General features: G+C 39.0%; 1 protein-coding gene across 1 annotated transcript in view; it reads right to left on the reverse strand.

Moving 5' to 3' along the window:
• The window catches only part of necab1 (N-terminal EF-hand calcium binding protein 1), a 159,061-nt gene that overhangs the window by 106,967 nt on the left and 33,748 nt on the right, over nt 1–18,346 (reverse strand). The gene's annotated exons all lie outside the window — the stretch shown is intronic.

Below are 18,346 nucleotides of genomic sequence, written 5' to 3' on the forward strand. Positions count from 1 at the left end.
GGCAGATTACTACCTAAATTTAATTAATTTAGGTAAAGGGGCAGTACAAAGAGATCTGGGTGTTCTTGTACACCAGTCAATGAAGGCAAGCATGCAGGTACAGCAGGTAGTGAAGAAGGCTAATAGCATGCTGGCCTTCATAACAAGAGGGATTGAGTATAGAAGCAAAGAGGTTCTTCTGCAGCTGTACAGGGCCTTGGTGAGACCACACCTGGAGTATTGTGTTCAGTTCTGGTCTCCAAATTTGAGGAAAGACATTCTGGCTATTGAGGGAGTGCAGCGTAGGTTCACAAAGTCAATTCCTGGAATGGCGGGATTACCTTACACTGAAAGACTGAAGCGACTGGGCTTGTATACCCTTGAGTTTAGAAGACTGAGAGGGGATCTGATTGAGACATATAAGATTATGAAAGGATTGGACACTCTGGCAGCAGGAAACATGTTTCAGCTGATGGGTGAGTGCCGAACCAGAGGACACAGCTTAAAAATACGGGGTAGACCATTTAGGACAGAGATGAGGAGAAAATCTTCACCCAGAGAGTGGTGGCTGTGTGGAATGCTCTGCCCCAGAGGGCAGTGGAGGCCCAGTCTCTGGATTCATTTAAGAAAGAGTTGGATAGAGTTCTCAAAGATAGTGGAATCAAGGGTTATGGAGATAAGGCAGGAACAGGTTACTGATTAGGAATGATCAGCCATGATCATATTGAATGGCGGTGCAGGCTAGAAGGGCTGAATGACCTACTCCTGCACCTATTGTCTATTGCCTATAAAGATGCAAGTCAATCTGAATTTAGAAAATGAATACCCTGGTATCTTTGATTTTCTTCTGTCACTTTTTGCAGACTTTCTCCTTGTGCTGTTGCAATGGATTCATTGCAATTCTCTTCGTGCTGAGTTTTGGCAGGGGGTGGGGGGATTCAGGCGAAATGAGATTTAGAAACACAACATACAAAGTGAAAGATGAAAGCATCAGAATAATATCGTGATATGTGAAAAGGTAAGCAGAGTGGGACAGGAGGTGTCAAAGAGTTTAGCAAAAATTGTACGTCAGTCTTTGAGGTCATTCCAGGAAACAGAAGTAAAAAAATTAAATGATATATTCTTCATTTAAATGTATGAAACACCTACAACAAGGTAGATGAACTAATGACATAAGTAGGGTGTTTTAAATGTAATCGCCATTACAGAGCCATTGTTACAAGGAGATCAAGGGTGGGAAATAAATATATTCAAGATAGAGAATATTTCAGAGAGATAGACAGAATGGAAAAGAAGGAAGGGTAGCACTGGTTGCAAAGAATATCATAAGGCAGTAAGTTAGAAAGGATCTTGACTTATAGGATCATGAATGTATAACCAACATGGGTCGAAATTATGAAAAGTGGAAGTCAGAAAATATTATTGGGAGTATCTTTAGGCCGTCATATCAGTGGACAGAGCAGTTCATGTTTGGAGCTTGTAATAAAGGCAATGTAATAATTGTGGGAGAAGTTTACCGTCATGTAGACTAGGACAATCAAATTGGCAAGCATGTTCCAACACTGAGTTTGCAGAATGTTTACATGACACTTTCATGGAACATAGATTGTGGAACTGAGAAGGGATAAAGTTATCTTAGATTCAGCATGTGTAATGAAGCCAAAGAAGGAGCAGCACTCTGAAAGCTACTGCTTCCAATTAAACCTGTTGGACTATAACCTAGTGTTGTGTGATTTTTAATTTTGTACACCCCAGTCCAACACCGGCATCTCCAAATCAAGCCAGATTAATTAGTAACATCACAGTTAAAGATCTTCTGAGAAACAGTGATCACATGATGATTCATTTTCATGTTAAGAGTAACATATTCCAAACATAAATAAGAATTTTAAATTTAACCAAATCCAATTACATAGATATGGGGAGAGAACTGACTAAGGTTAATCGGGTATATAGCTAAAAGATCTGGCTATAAATGAACATTAGTATTTCTTTAAATTTCGAGAGTGTTCAACAGATGTACATTCTATTAGAGAACAAAAACTCAGCAAGAAATACTCATCCAATATTTACTCAGGGAGTTCAGGATTATTAGATTAAAACAGGAGGTCTATAATATTGCAAAAAAAAACTCTGAGCATTGAAATTGTTTTAGAAACCAGCAAATGACTAGTAAATATGGAAAATGTTTGAGTGCGACCAGAAATATTAAAACACATAGTTGAAGCTTTTATAAGGTTAATAATCACACAACACCAGGTTATAGTATAACAGGTTTAATTGGAAGCACTAGCTTTTGGAGCACTGCTCCTTCATCATATGTATATAAAAGTGAAGACAGTAGCTGGAGTAAAATGGTGATCCCTTAGAAGTAGAAACAGGAGAAATTATTGTGGGAATGAGGAAATGGCAGAGGTACTGAACAAATATTTTGTGTCGGCAAAAGTGTATTTCCACAAATAGATGGCAACTAAGCACTAAAAGAATAAGAGTCAAAAGGTGTAGCACTGGAAAAACACAGCAGGTCGGGCAGCATCTGAGGAGCAGGAAAGTTAATGTTTCAGGCATAAGCCCTTCATCAGGAATTTCTGATGAAGAGCTTATGCCTGAAACACCGACTCTCCTGCTCCTCAGATGCTGCCTGACCTGCTGTGCTTTTCCAGTGCCCCACTTTTCGACTCTGATCTCCCAACTGCAGAGGTCATTTTCTAAGAAAAAGAATAACAAAAGTAAGATCAACATGAACAAACGTATTCTAGAATATATATCGTCTAAAATCTGATAAATTCCCAGCCCCTGATTTCTTTCACCCTCGGGTTACAAAAGGATAGTTGCAGAGACGTTGATGTGTTAGCCATTATTTTCCAAAATGTCTTAGAATTGGGAACAGTCCCACCAGATTGAAAGTTGTTTTTTAAGAAAGGAGGGTGAGAGATAATAGGGAACTTCAGGCCATGTTGGGAAAACCTGAAAGCCATCATTAAGGAAGATTTAACAACACATTTAGATAAACCTAGCATGATTAAAATAAGTCAAAATGGTGTTACTAAAGGGAAATCCTGTTCAACAAACTTCTTGGTGCTCTTTGAATATGTAACCAGTAAGTAAACAAAGGGAAATCATCAATGTAATATACCTAGGTTTCCAAAAGACATTTGATGAGGGACCACATGAAAGTTTAATAGACAAGATAAGGGCTTATAGAGTTGGGAGTAATATATAAGCACAGATAGAGGATTAGTTAATGGACACAAAGAAGAGCTAGGAAGAAACAAGGCATTTTCAAGTTGATGCACATTGCATAGTGGAGTGCCACAAAAGTCAATGCTGTAGACTCAGCTATTTACAATCTTCATGAAGAATTTAGCTAAAAGACAGAAAGTAACATATCTATTTGTTGATATATATATAATTTGCTGATAATGCAAAGCCTGTTGTATTGTAAGCTGTGGGAAGGACACAAAGAGACTGCAAAGAAATATAGGCAGGTTAAGCAAGATTAGATTAGATTCCCTACAGAGTCGAAACAGGCCTTTCAGCCCAACATGTCCACACCAACCCTCTGAAAAGTAACCCACCCCCTCTGACTAATGCACCTAACACTATAGACAATTTAGCATGGCCAATTGACCTGACCTGCATATCTTTGGAATGTGGGAGGAAGCCGGAGCACCCGGAGAAAACCCACACAGACACGGGGAGAATGTGCAAACTCCACACAGACAGTCGCCCAAGGCTGGAATCGAACCTGGGACTCTAGCGCTGTGAGGCAGCAGTGCTAACCACTGAGCCACCATCCAAGCAGGAAACAAGATGGCAAATGGATTATAAAGTAGGGAAGTAAAAGCATGAAGCTATCACTTTGGTTACAAAAAATAGAGAAATAATATTTTTAAAAGTATAAACCTCTCATCATTGATATTCAAAGAGACTTAGGTAGGCTTGTGTAGTGACTGCAGAAAGCTTATTTGAGGTACAGAAAGCAATTAGAAAGACAAATGGCATGTTGGTCTTTCCTGCAAATGGATTGGAACACAGGAATGAAGAAGTCTTGTTACAGGTGAACAGGATTTTACTGAGACCACATGTGGAGTACTGTGTGCAGTTTTGGTTTCCCTGTTTCAGAAAGAAGGCAGCACAGTAAATGTTAATGGCATTAGATTCTGGAATAAGGGATTTGCCCTATTATAAATGTCTGATCAAACTGGATCTATATTCTCTACAGTTTAGAACAATGTCATTCAAACATTCAAGATTTTGAAGGGACTTGAAACGATAATTGCTGAGAGATTGCTTCCATTCGGCAGGAAATCTCAAACAGGCGAAGAAACCCTTTGGAGATAAAGACATCATATTGGGCTCAATCTGTTAACTCTGCTTTTCTCTCTACAGGTGCTGTCAGACTTTGCTAAGTTTCTTTAACACTTTCTACTTTGATTCCTGTGAGAGCCTGATATCCAGACTGCAAGGGTGAAGTCATTGATAAAGTAGAGTGGGAAGGCCAAGCAGCCAGACCTTCCTCCATTGGAATTTGTCATTACTGGTTGGAAACCATGTGGAAACAGATGCTGCTCTAAATTCAAGTGCCAATGTATAAAATAATGCATTTTCAAAATTCCAGAACACCTATGATTTTTCTAAGGAAAGCTGATTTCTATACCATACTTCTTAATACTGCAATCCCATCAAAATGCATAATTCAAATTTCCCACTTATGTATATATTGTTTCTTAACTTTAAAGTGAGAAAGTGTGATTGCTCTTCATGATGCTCAGTGGGTGATTCAAAAGTGCAATATGTCACAATGTGCCAAGGCAAATTATGTTTTTCCAAAAGTAACAAAGAATGCTGAAGAAGATCAATTCAATTATTGTCAGCTGAGAGTGAAGAGAGAAAAATATTAAAGGCAGTGAATGAAGTTAGTTCACATACCACAAAGCTATGTCCCATTCAGTCATCCATCCAAGAAAAATCAGGACAACTCCACCAACAATAAAACTGTCACTTCATGCACTAATCTACTTAACAGTGCGAAGCATTGCTGCAATATACCTCATCTGGGAAACACAGTGCTGTCACAAGGTATTCCTGATGAAGGGCTTTTGCCCGAAACGTCGATTTCGCTGCTCGTTGGATGCTGCCTGAACTGCTGTGCTCTTCCAGCACCACTAATCCAGTATTTGGTTTCCAGCAACTGCAGTCATTGTTTTTACATCATGGAGATTTCTTCAATTCTCCAGGACTTTATTGACCTCTGCTCACATGTCTAAGACCCAAATAGGTTTTACTTTCTTCAGAAATAATTTACGCAGTTCATGATCAATCGTAGCAAAAAAAACCATAATTTTTATTAAAAGCTAGCAAGGTGAGTTTGAAGAATGTGAATTATTTAGCATGGTCTGACAATGTTTATTCTAATTTCAAATGTCAAGTAATTTATTTATTATTGTGTACTGATGCCAAACTGAATTATTAATTCTAACATTTCACTGATCTCTCAAACTTCTCACTGGTTGAAATCCTTGAAGTGAAAATTGCTGACGACCAATAAGACATTCACTATCACCAGTCTGTTGCCGGGACAACCATCACTAACCATGTAAGCAATTTATGGATTCAGTCTGATGACTTGATGCAATTCTTTGAAGGAAAAAATCATTTTCTTATCATGAGCTAGAATTAGACCATTATTTGTCAACGGCATAACAACAAAATATGATTAGCAATCAATATTTCTTTTAATTGTTTGTTGGACTTCAGTTAATGCTTAAATTCCTTCTGCAACCTGCACAACAAAGACATTGAAGGAATGACTAACAGCATTGGCATCACAGAAGGCATAGAAAGCCTATAGGAACAAAATAGGATTTACATTGGTTTTCTGTGAATCTCGTGATCTGAATAAAAATTGTTTATGATTCATTGCCCCTGCCAGATAGATCACAAATTAATGAAAATTTCAGATAAGGAGGAGTCATTTTCATCTTTCAAATACACCATTGACTGTTTTTACTCCTTATTATCTATGAGGTTAAGAGATCATTATGAACTCAGAATATAATTTGGTTTGCACACATTTATACTTGAATTCTACAGTTTAGCTTCACATCTCACTTCTAGTGTTTCACAAATCATTTTGATGACTCCCACGGACAGCAAAACACCATTAAGGCTATATTTTGGTATAAGCCTGCTTCTTTTTCTGACGTTTGCCTGTGCAAACTTCCTCGAAGCTGAATGACTAACACAACATTTTAGCAAGCTGAGGAACTGAGAATTAATCAAACACAATCTAATTAAAACTGTTTTCCTTCACTTAAGCATCATGTTGACACATGTTGGTGTTAAAGTTTGCAATTTGCAAAAACAATATTAATGTTTTGGGCTTTTACCAAATGCAGCACCTGCTGAAGCAGAGCTAAATGTAAAAATGATGATGGTTTTAGTTAACTCCTTCCTGTCAAAGGCAACTGCTGGCAGTTACTGGAAACATTTTAATACTTAATAGTCTGAATTATCTGCTTTTGTCCTGTGTTGTAATCTTCTGTGTTTCTACAAGGTTTGGAGGTATATGTAAGGAAAAGCTTTGCTGCTGACTTGAATGATCTGTTTCTGTGCTGCAATTTGCTATGGTTTTGTGAGCTGATTGAGACCACAATGAATTATTTAATAGCTGTACTATTCAAACTGAGTTACACTCACATTCTAAATTTGGAACATTACATGCTCAGACCTATTTCTGTTTCTTCCTGAAAGGGAATGTTTTCCTTTATCACTACGTGGTTTCTGTGAGATGCTAACTACATTGTTTGATGTTTAAACTGTGAGGGAGATATTAAATGCACTGAAAGTACCTTTGCCATTTTAGTTTTGTTTCAAAGATAAAATAAAATTTTCAATAGAATATCATAAACTCTATTTCCCTCTGTCTGCAAGAAGCTGGTTTTATCATTTATGTCCAGGTAGGGGATATACTGTGCAACTGACTTCAGTGGAAAAGCAAATCAAGTTACTGATTCACTAATGCCTAGTCTTCCTTCCATCAAGGTTGAATGCTGTGCCTTTAATATTCATAAGGAACCGACCATCTTTTTCTTACCCTTAACTCAGTGTCTGAGATCAATGGTAATGATTTTCAAGTCTGAAGAAAAATTATTGTCTTCTCCCACATCAAAAAACATTCAAACCATTGAATGCTGCAAAGACAAAAAATTTCTATAACTGAGGCAAAAAAAAATGGAATAGGAGGAGGAATATGAACTGTAAAGAGCACATATTGAGGAACCATCAGAACCCATTTTCATAGGAACTTTCACACCAACATGGTATTTTGCAGCAAATTTTCCAGTAAGTAAGCCTAAGAAGTCCACTCGAGACAAGTAACTTCCAGTAATTGCCTTTTTAAAGACTGCCATAGTACCCTTTTAAAAAAAGCAAGCACATAAAAGTCAAATTTTCATCACAGGGAATCAAAAGCAACAGTTAAATCAAACCTATATATGTAATAAAGAAGGGAATTCTCTCTTGTGTTTGAGTACTTAAAGGGATGTTGTTGGGATAAATGGAATATTTTATTTTTGTGGTGTGCTTTGAAAGCTTTCAATTTGTACTATATATAAATAATTTAGTTTATTCTACATTATAGTCTATTCTTTTACAAATATAGGAACTCGGAGCCGGAGTAGAGCATTCAACCCCTTCTCCTTGACTCCAGTTTTTAGAAGCAATCTATGCTTTTATTGTTAAAGCCAGTGCTGCATATTATGTGCTTGTGTTTCAGTGAAACGCTTACTTATTAATCTTTTATTTTAAAAAAAAGTGGGCTGTCAAATGAAGAGAGATTGGTTTAAATGGACCCATATTCATTGAAATTTATAAGGATGAGAGGGGACCTTATTGAAACATAAAATTATAACCAGAGCTGAACAGAGTAGATGCAAGGAAGCTGTTTTCCCTGGCTGGGGAATCTAGAACCAAGGATCATGAAGGGCATGGATAGGATGAATAGCCAAGGTCTTTTTCCCAAGGTAGGGGAGTCCAAAATAGAGGGCTCAGGTTTAAGTTGAGAGAAAAAAGGCTTAAAAAGGATCTGAGGGACAACTTTTTAAATGTATGGCACAAGCTGTCAAAGGAGGTAGTGGAGGTGGGTACAATCACAAAATATAAAAGACATTTGGATGAGTACATGAATAGGGAGGGTTTAGAGGGAAATAGGTCAAATGCTGGCAAATGGGATTAGATCAGTACAGGATATCTGGTTGGCATGGACAACTTGAACTGAAGGGTCTGTATCTGTGTTGTGAAACTCTATGACTCTATGACTTTAACCAAATTTCAGTCTCAGATCTGACTGTTCAGGAATCATAAGAATTGGAAGGTCTTGAAGGATTTGAATTCACTCAGTTTAAGAGAGCTCCTTCTCTTACTCAAATTAACAAATACGATGTGATTCTAGGCATAAAACAGATGTGTTATGGTAAAGTTTACTGTATGACTTTGAATGTTGCTAAGAATTTTCTCGAATTAGAAGTTTCAACAGTGGGTTGTTTGAAATTTTTGACTAAAGCAAAACTGAGACAATTAGAAGATAAATTGAAGTTTAAAGTAAAAGTAGGATTTTATAAGGATGAGATGTTTCAAGAGATTATCCAATATTTACAATTGAAAGAAAAGAACCCTAGACATTGATGTCACAGTTGGATTTAGCTGAGATACAGCTAGAAATAAGAAAAGATGGACTTGGAGAAAGGGCAGCTAGAAGAAAACCAGAGGACAATGAAAATTGAGAAAAGAGAAACAAAGGAAAATAGATTTTTTTAAAATCTTGAACACAAAAGAGATAGGGAATTCAGAGTTGGCCAAAGAAAAGCTTCAGCATAACGACAAAGGAGGAGGGAATATCTTGGAGATGATTCTGATTTCAAGGTTGCAATTAAGAATCTACACCTAATGCATACATTTACTGGAAGTGTATATTACTCCATTTGATGGGGTGGGTGGACAAATGAAGTGGTCAAACAATTTATGGATATTAATGATAAAAAGTGTTTTGACAGGTACAGCTATAACTGTGTAGACCAGTTTGGCAGAAGAACAGTCTGTAGAGTGTCAGACTGTCAAATACTGTCGACTTAATGCTTATGAGATTGTCTCTTAAGCTTATCAATTAAAAGTAACAAAAAGAGAATCACATGTTTGTAGCTTTGGCAAGGGAGAAAAAATTCTATTAGATCAGTGGGTTAGATCACTTGCGCTTCAGAAAAATTGCGAATGTAACAGAAATTATGGAAATGGAAAAATTCAGAAATAACATTGTTGCAAATGGAAAAACTGTAAATGTAAATTCCAATATGTTAAAAAAAAAGTCAATGTCTGGCAGGACAGGAGGGCTGGAGTTGGAGGCTTGGAAGTGGGATAATGTGGGGGGAGGGGAAATGAGGAAACTGTTGAAATCCACACTAATCCTGTGTGGTTGCAGGGTCCCAAGGCGGAATATGAGGCTTTCTTCCTCCAGGCATCGGGTAGTAAGAGTTTGATGATGGATCTATCACCTTCTCCCTCACCTCATCTACCTACTGCATTCTTAGCTACCTGGCCCCAACCCCACCCCCTTCCCGTTTATCTCTCCGCCCCCCAGCCCTCAAGCCTTATTCCTGATGAAGGGCTTATACCTGAAATGTTGATTCTCCTGCTCCTCAGATGCTACCTGGCCTGCTGTGCTTTTCCAGCACCACACTTTCGACTCTGATCTCCAGCATCTGCAATCCTCACTTTCTTCTTCTCAAAACTGGATATTGTCCAGGTCCTGCTGTATTTGAATATGGACTGCTTCAGAATCAGAGAAGTCATAAATAGTGCTGAACACTGCGCAATCTTCTGCAAACAAAGCCACTCTTGATCTCATGATGGATGGAAGGTGATTGATGAAGCAACTGAAGGTGGTTTGTCTTATGACACTATCCTGATGAAACTTGCAACAATATCCTGGAACTGAGATGACTGAACTCCAAAATCCACAGCCACTTTCCTTTGTGCTCGGTACAGCTCTAACCTTTGGAAAGTTTCTGCTTGACTTCTAGGTTTGATGCCACATTTGGTCAAATTGGCCCTGATGTTAATGGCAGTCATTCTCAGCTCATCACCAGAATGGAATTCTTATTTCATCAAAGCTGTATGGGGTCAGGAACTGAGTAAAACTGCCAGAACTCTGACTGAGTTTCAGCAAGTAGCTTATTGCTAAGCAAATGCTGCTTGATAGCATTGGTGAAGACATATTTCATAAATTTTCACCTTTTTTTTAATGTACAGGACATATATGCAACAATTTTCCACATTATCGGGTAGATGCCAGTGTTGTAACAGCTAGGCCAGTGGCATGGCAAGTTCTGCAGCACATTTTAAATAGTTGCTGGTATGCCGTCAGGGCCCATAATTTCTACAGTGACCAGTGTCTTCAGTCATTACTTGAAATCATATGGAATACATTGAATTGGCTGAAGACTGGCATCTGTAAAGCTGGGGACCTCTGAAAAAGGTCAGGATGGATGATTCAATCAGCACTTCTGGCTGGGGTAATGCTGGGCCATGAGGTTACAGATTGTGTTGGAATAAAATTCTTTTGTTGATCGCCCTTGCAGCTGTTAGATGCCCACTCTTGAGTTGCAAGATCTGTTCAAAATCTATCTCACTTTGTGTCAAATGGATATATTTTGTCATGACAATGGAGTGTATCCTCAACTTGACAATAGACTTTGTCTCCATAAAGTCTGCTCCTATACTATCATGGACAAATGCATCTGTAGCTGGCAAATTAGTAAGGATGAGGTTAAGTATGTTTTCTGCTCTTGTAGTTCCCTCACCACCTTTCACAGACCCAGTGTAGCAGCTATCAAGTCATTCTTGGTGGTAGACATTGAAACCCTCCCAGCCACTTTACATGTTGCAGCCTTGCCACCTTCAGTACTTCTGCCATGTTTTGCTCAACATGGAGGAGTATTGATTCATCAGCCAAGAGAGGACAGTACGTGATAATCAGCAGGCGGTTTCATTGCCCATATTTGACCTGATGCTATACAACTTCACTGGGTCCAAAGTCAATGTTGAGGATTCCGAGGGCAACTCCCTCCTGACTGTGCCATCTCCTCTGCTGGATCTGACTGGGTTAGAGACTGCCAGAAACACAAATAGAAATTGCTGGAAAAGCTCAGCAGGTCTGGCAGCATCTGTGGGGAGAAATCAAGTGAACCTTCCTTGGAACCATGACAGAGATTGCGATATCTGCTGAGTTTCTCTAGCACATTCTGTTTTAATTCATTTAAAAATAATTCCCTTGTTCCCCTCTTAAATGTTTTATAAATTGCATGTAAGGGTTGATTCCATTGCTTGACTAATTGAGACCAGCTCTTGAATGTCGATAAGGAGAATTTTGAGCAGCTGGGCTGTGTTTAGCGTAGTCATTTCTGGCGCTTTAGCCAATGCATGATGGTCCATTTCATTACATCCCTTTTTTGAGACTTTTCAGCAGTTGATATAACAAATGGCTTCCTTGGATATTTCAGGATGCTGTTGAGAGTCATCTGCATTTCGATGGTCCTGGAATCTCATGGGGGCCAGGCCAGGCCAGGTAACAATGGTTGCTTTTCTTACCTAAAATATTCCAGATTTTTATTGAATTCAAATTCCACAGCCAAAACCAGGTAAGTAACTAGGTCATTGCTTGTACATCTTGGTTGAGTCAAAATGCTTACCCTTTTTCTTTCTACAGGGACTGCCAGACCTGCTGAGCTTCTCCAGCCCTTTCTGTTTTAATTCACTGAAGAATAATTCCCTAGATCCCCCCCAAATGTTTTATCAGTATGTTTTTTGGTGGAGGATGAAAGAATAGCAGAGAGTTTAAATAAACGGCAACACATAGTTAGGGTGAAATGGAATAACGTGGGAGAAGGCTCATGTAGGGCATTAACCTAGCCTCAAAGTTTTGGGAGAATTGGCACTTTATCTGTAATATTATTTTGATTGATTTTTTTTCTAAATGATAGAAGAAATAAAAGTACACATATCCGAGGAAGACATGATATATTTATGAAACAGCTATAGGAGAGAAATTGATGCTGAAAAATCCCTCAAGTTGGATACATCTGCTGGCTATCATGGTATGCACCCTATGCTGTTGTATGCAGATAGTGCATGAATTGCACTAAATTTTCAATCCATCTTAAATGTGCAAATTAACTGGAAAATGTAAACCCTAAAGTGAATCAAAATAACTTTTCAACATTGAAGCACTCACAAACTTCTCATTTTCTGTAAGAAAGCTGCCTACTTGTGCATTTAACTAGAATATATTAGTTTGAGTTCAAGCAGACCCCTTGAAAAGACAGGGTATCAATTTCAATAGGTTGGTTGGTCAGTTAAGATGATATTAACATGGCTTTTGAAATTTACTTCGGACTCACGTGTATGCCAGGCTTCCCAGAACTGGCCCGTGAAAGCGATGTAAATATGCATTGCTATGAGAGGGATTGATGACCCAACAAAGAAATATGCCAAAAAGCAAGGAAACCTCACCACTGATTTTGTCTGATTCTGTGAAAGGCTTTGTTCACAGTGCTTGTCCTGGGGATTTCACCCTTAAAAGTCTAGAAGGCACTTTCACACTTTGCAAGGTTACTTTTGCAACCTTAGAAAGTTAAGGATTTGTGTCAGCTGTACCTCAGCTGTACCTCTTCCTCTGGGTCGCAATTTTCCAGTTTGAATCCCACTCGCGTATGAAAATCTGAAACTCCATTGTAGTACTGAGGAGGTGCTCCATTGTTGGAGGGGTGTGTCTTTTGGATGAGATGTCAAACTAAGGCCCTGTGTGCCCTCTTGGATGGATATAATAGATCCCATGGCAGTATGAGCAATGGAGCTATCGACAGAATCTTGGCCAATTAACACGAGAAGAAAAGCAAACATAGTTATCATCGCATCCTGTGTGCAAATTGGTTATTGTGCTTGCATCAGTTTGAAAAGTATGTACAGGGAAAATGAAAAGCATTTTACGAATACAAAATCTCTGGTGTTTTTTGGCTGATTTCTACTCTGGCACTGCTTATACTGTTTCACTTTAACTTAGTGTGGCTCTAATGATTATTATATGAATAGTACCAGCAGAACCAGGAACAAAAAGAGCACTGACAGCAAGAGCTGCACCAGCTTGTTCCTTACAAATGTGCTGCCTGTTTGGAGAACAGGGATGAACAATGAAGTGTAGCAAGTGTAGCTCACATGGGGCAACGCAACACAGAATGCAAAAGCAGAAGACACGCTTCCTTGAAATATTAGAACACCAGTTTCTGAGGATACTCAGGATCAAACACAATACAAAATAAAGAACTGCAGATGCTGGACTTTTGAAACATAAACTGAAATTGCAGCATGTGTGGAGAGAAAAATAGAGTTAATGTTTTGAGTCCAGTGATCCTTCTTCAGAACTCAACAAACTCTGAAGTGTCATGTTAACTCTGTTTTCTCTGCATAGACGCTGCTAGACCTGCAATGTCTGTTTTGTATCAAATGTTAACAGGCAGGTTGGGCGACTATCTGTGTGGAGTTTGCACATTTTGCCCGTGTCTGCGTGGGTTTCTCTGGGTGCTCCAGTTTCCTTCCACAGTTCAAAGATGTGCAAATTAGGTGAATTGGCCATGATAAATTGCCCATAGTGTTCAGGGATGCATAGGTTAGGTGCTTCAGTCAGGGGTAAATGTAGAGCAATAGGGGAATGGCTCTGGGTGGGTTACTCTTTGAAGGGCCTGTTTCCACACTGTAGGGGTTATATTCCATTCTACCTACATTTGCAGAATGATCTCATAGATTAAGTGTTTGATGGCTTGTTTGCCAGGACAAGGCAATTGTGTAAAATTTGCCTCCAATGCTGATCAGAACACTTTTCTTAAATTGTGAATGTAATCTCCCATTGTGCAAAAACAGCCTCGAGACATTTGAAAACAACCTCCCAGTACAAAACCTTTCACACAATTAGACTTAAATCAGCCATGAGGTTTCTTGTGAGTCAGAATGAGTGGGTGCTTGGCCATATGTCTCTATTTGGCTTCCCACAGTTGTTGAGTATCACAGATCGAACACAGATGTAATGGTGAATGCCCTTAGGTCATTCAGGAGTACTCAGTATCCAGAAAGTCCTCTAGTGGGCAACTAGTCACTACAACCACAAATACTGTACAACTACATTTACTGGTGTCTTCAAATAGCTATGAATATTTAATCCTGCTGCAGTCCATCCTCCTTGAGCTTTTATGCCTTCTTTCTGATGATCAACCACCTGATGAAGGAGCAGCACTTCGAAAGCTAGTGCCTACAAATGAACCTGTTAGACTATACCTGGTGTTGTGTGATTTTTAACTTTGTCCACCCCAGTCCAACAATGGCACCTACAACTCATGCCTTCTTTCTAGGTGGCTGCTTGTAGAAAATGAATATCCACTTCAAATGGAGCTGTGACATTCATAGGAAGCTAATAAGTGAGGCCTTGAATAGTCACAAACTTCTGTTGTATCATTCATCACAGGAATATACAAAAGGGTAACAAGGAAAATGGTGAAAACAAATAATATTTAATTGGCTCAAGAACTGAACATAAACCTAACAAATTAACATAATATAACACATATCTTAACCATTTATAAATCTTTATTCTTCCTCTTTCTTACACTATTATACAGTGCATCACCTGTGGCTTCAGAAGAAATAGAGTCAGGTTACTTTGATACTGTTTGCTGCTGGCACTCTCTAAGCTGTGAGGTTTCCACCATTGACTGCCCCATCTGTACTTCGGTGAGGGCATGCCTTCCACGCCCTCTGTCACCATAATCATTCTCAAAGTCTATCCAAAAGCAATAAATTGCTGATCGGTCAGGAATTAGATAGTCAGGATTGCTTCCGTGTAAGATGGTTTTCATAAGGCTGTTTCTCTACCAGCCCATTAGAGATAGTCTGGAAGGCAGGGGGATGGAGCACCCAGTGTCTTCCATTATTATGGAATTTTACCAATGTAGAGAAGGAGGGGCAGAACTGGCTTGCTCAGAGGTTGGTTGAACCACTTACCTCACCAATTAAGGGCCTCCTTCTATCACCGTTCGCACTTTACTGGTAGAAAAAGGACCCTTCACCAAAAGGGGAACTGCATTTATAAATCTTTATTCTTCCTCTTCCTAACACTATGATATAGTGCATCACCTGTGGCTTCAGAAGAAATAGAGTTAGGTTACTTTGATACTGATTGCTGCTGGTACTCTCTAAGCTGTGAAGTTTCCACCATTGACTACCCCATTTGTCCTTTTGTGAGGGCACGACTGTTGGCCTTCATGTGGACATGGATCAAGCTGCCCTCCTAACCAGGCACCTGTATGGCCCTTAGACCTGTCTCCTCAACTCTGACACCTAAGACAGCCCCACAGCCACCAACTCCTACATTCACTTCCCTCTTGTTGGAAAATGCCTGACCATTTCCATAAGCTATTGAAAGGGCAACCTATTCACAGGACTTCCTCTCAGCTAGCTACAGTCGCAGCAATAGTCATTACTCTCAGTGGTGCTGCTGGCCCACTGGCTCTCCCATTGGCTGGCAGCTCTTGAAAGTGTGGTCAAATACCTGAAATGGAATGGAAATCCCAACAATGACTAATTATTTGCCAGAATTCTTCAAAATATGATTGGAATCCCACAAAGTTGAATCTTCCAAGCCTGTACCTAGGAAACCTTCCATGCTGACTATATTCCAGTTATAGTGTGCAAGCCATCAGTGAGGCCTATATGAACTCATCTGATATTCTACCTAGGTCTTTACATGGGTGAAGAGATCAGTGCAAAGGTCTGCAACTTCATGCCATTTGCAGTTGTAATAGACACCCCAAACCATCTACAAATATGCACATTGTGGCTGGAACATTTTATGGTATATACACTTGGCTTGTACTCTACCTTGTTTATTGATAGACCCATGATTCAATATCTGCCTGTAGTCTCTAACATAGTCGCTCCACTGCTGCCCTTACCTCTGGTCTCTGACCTTGCTCAATTGTAGTGTCTGAAATACCAAGTGAAAGCCCAAATATCTTAGTTGCTGCTGTTCCATTGACACACCAGTATCTGATGCTAACCTGTATGAATTAATTTCAATCCAAGTATTTAACAGGATGTTTGATGGATTCTGAATTTGGAAGCACAACTCAAGGAAGTGAGAGCATTGTTTAAAATGCATTTAGACAGATAGATGAACATTAAGGGAATAGAGGGAGTGGAGGCAGATGGGATTAATTCGAATGACATCATGGCCTACACAGACATGGTGGGCCAAAGGGTGTATTCATGTGCAGTAGTGTTCTACATTCTATGAAGAACATAGAATGACATTTCACTTTATTTTCATAATGCTTCCGTTTAATGTTATATCCTGTAAGGCTCCACAGTGAGATAGATATTTTTAATCAATCTGTTATCACCTGTATATTCCTTATTGATGAGGGGAAGAATCATGGCAGTGAAGTCAAATAGGTGTAGTTAATGAGTGTCAGGAGTATAGTATACAGTTATGTTCCTGGATTTAGTGACAAAAGTGATTTACTGCCTTGAACAGTGCAGGAAGAATACCAGCAGTGACAAAGTTAAGTAGATCCTATTATGGGTGTCACAACAGTCACCCTCATTCTGCCTTTTAAACTTGTACACCACATTATTCCTCATGCCAACTTACCTATTGATGAATCCAGACCTCTCTAGCTATACATATCATGTCCCCAATTATCCATCCAGCATGATATATGCTATCATCTCAATGCAATGTCACTCCTCTCCCTCATAGTCACCCTCAATACATGTATTCTATCCATTTGTCTTGGCATTACTCTTGCGCATTGCTCTCATTTCCTCTTTGCGAGAGAAGAGATCCTGGAATACCAGGGTTAAGCAGCGAATAGAGGTACCCCCCCACCCACCTCACAACCAATAACTGCACAGGGGGTTGTATTGACCATCATTGAGTGATTGCGGAGAAATTGGTGGAGAAACCTGTATATAATACATGAATACACTGGCTGTGTAAAAAGGCACTGACAAACACTTTGATCTTATGCCAGGTTTGCTACTACCCACCATTCCCAAGATAACAGCAATTTAAAAGCCAGCCCAATAACTCCTCCACTATTGAGTTTATGTATGGCACATATGATTGCTACGGAGGGAGAGAAGTATATGAGGTTAGGATATCTTGAATACAAAGCTGAACTACACTGAATTTCATGTCAGTCATTGGAAAAATAAAGCAAAGTTGTGTAATGTCACTTCCATAAACTAAACTAGTCCCACTTGCCTGCATTTGGCCCATATCCCTCCAAACTTTTCCTATTTATGTACTAATCCAAGTGTCTTTTAAATGTTGTAACTGTACCAGCATCTATCACTCATTCTGGCAGTTCATTTCACACAAACGCACTGTGTAAAAAATTGCCCCTCATGTCTTTCCTAAAATTTTCTCCTCTCACTGTAAAAATATGCCCTTTAGTTATTAATTTGATCCCCTTGGGAAAAGACACTTACTATTCACCTTATCTATGCCCCTCATGATTTTATAAACTTTTATAAGGTCACCTGTCAACCTCCAATGCTCTGATGAAGAAAGGCCCAGCCTATCCAGCCTATTTTTCTAAGTCAAACTCTTCATTTCCAGCAACATCTTGTAAACCCTTTCTGAATTTTCTCCAATATAATAATATCCTTCCTATAGCAGGACGACCAGAACTGCATACTGTACTCCAAAAGAGGCCTCACCAATGTTCTCTACAACTTCAACATGATGTCCCAACCCCTACATTCAAACTTCTGAGCAAAAAAGGCAAGCCTTTTTAAAAATGCCTTTTTAACCACCCCATCTACTTGTGATGCAAACTTCAAAGAATTTTGTACCTAAATAACTAGGTCTTTCTATTTTACAACACTACCCAGGACCCAACCATTAATTGTATAATTCTTGCCCTTATATGTTTTACCACAATGCAATATTCCAATTAAACTCTATCTGGCACCTCCTCAGTCCATTGACCCAATTGATCAAGATCTCTTTGTAATATTAGATAACACCATTCACTATCCACTATACCATCAATTTTCGTGTCATCTGCCAACTTATTAACTACGCCTTCTATATTCTTATACAAATCATTTATATAAACGACAAAGAAAAGTGGACCCGGTACCGACTTGATGCCTTTGCACTGTTAATACTTTTAATACTGTTAATAATTGTGAAAAATTACCGAATTTTGGAATATTACCTAAAATACTACCAATTTTTAAAATAAATGAATGTGGA

This window comes from Chiloscyllium punctatum, chromosome 5, assembly GCF_047496795.1.
Source record: "Chiloscyllium punctatum isolate Juve2018m chromosome 5, sChiPun1.3, whole genome shotgun sequence".
In the NCBI taxonomy this organism is placed as follows: Eukaryota; Metazoa; Chordata; class Chondrichthyes; order Orectolobiformes; family Hemiscylliidae; genus Chiloscyllium; species Chiloscyllium punctatum.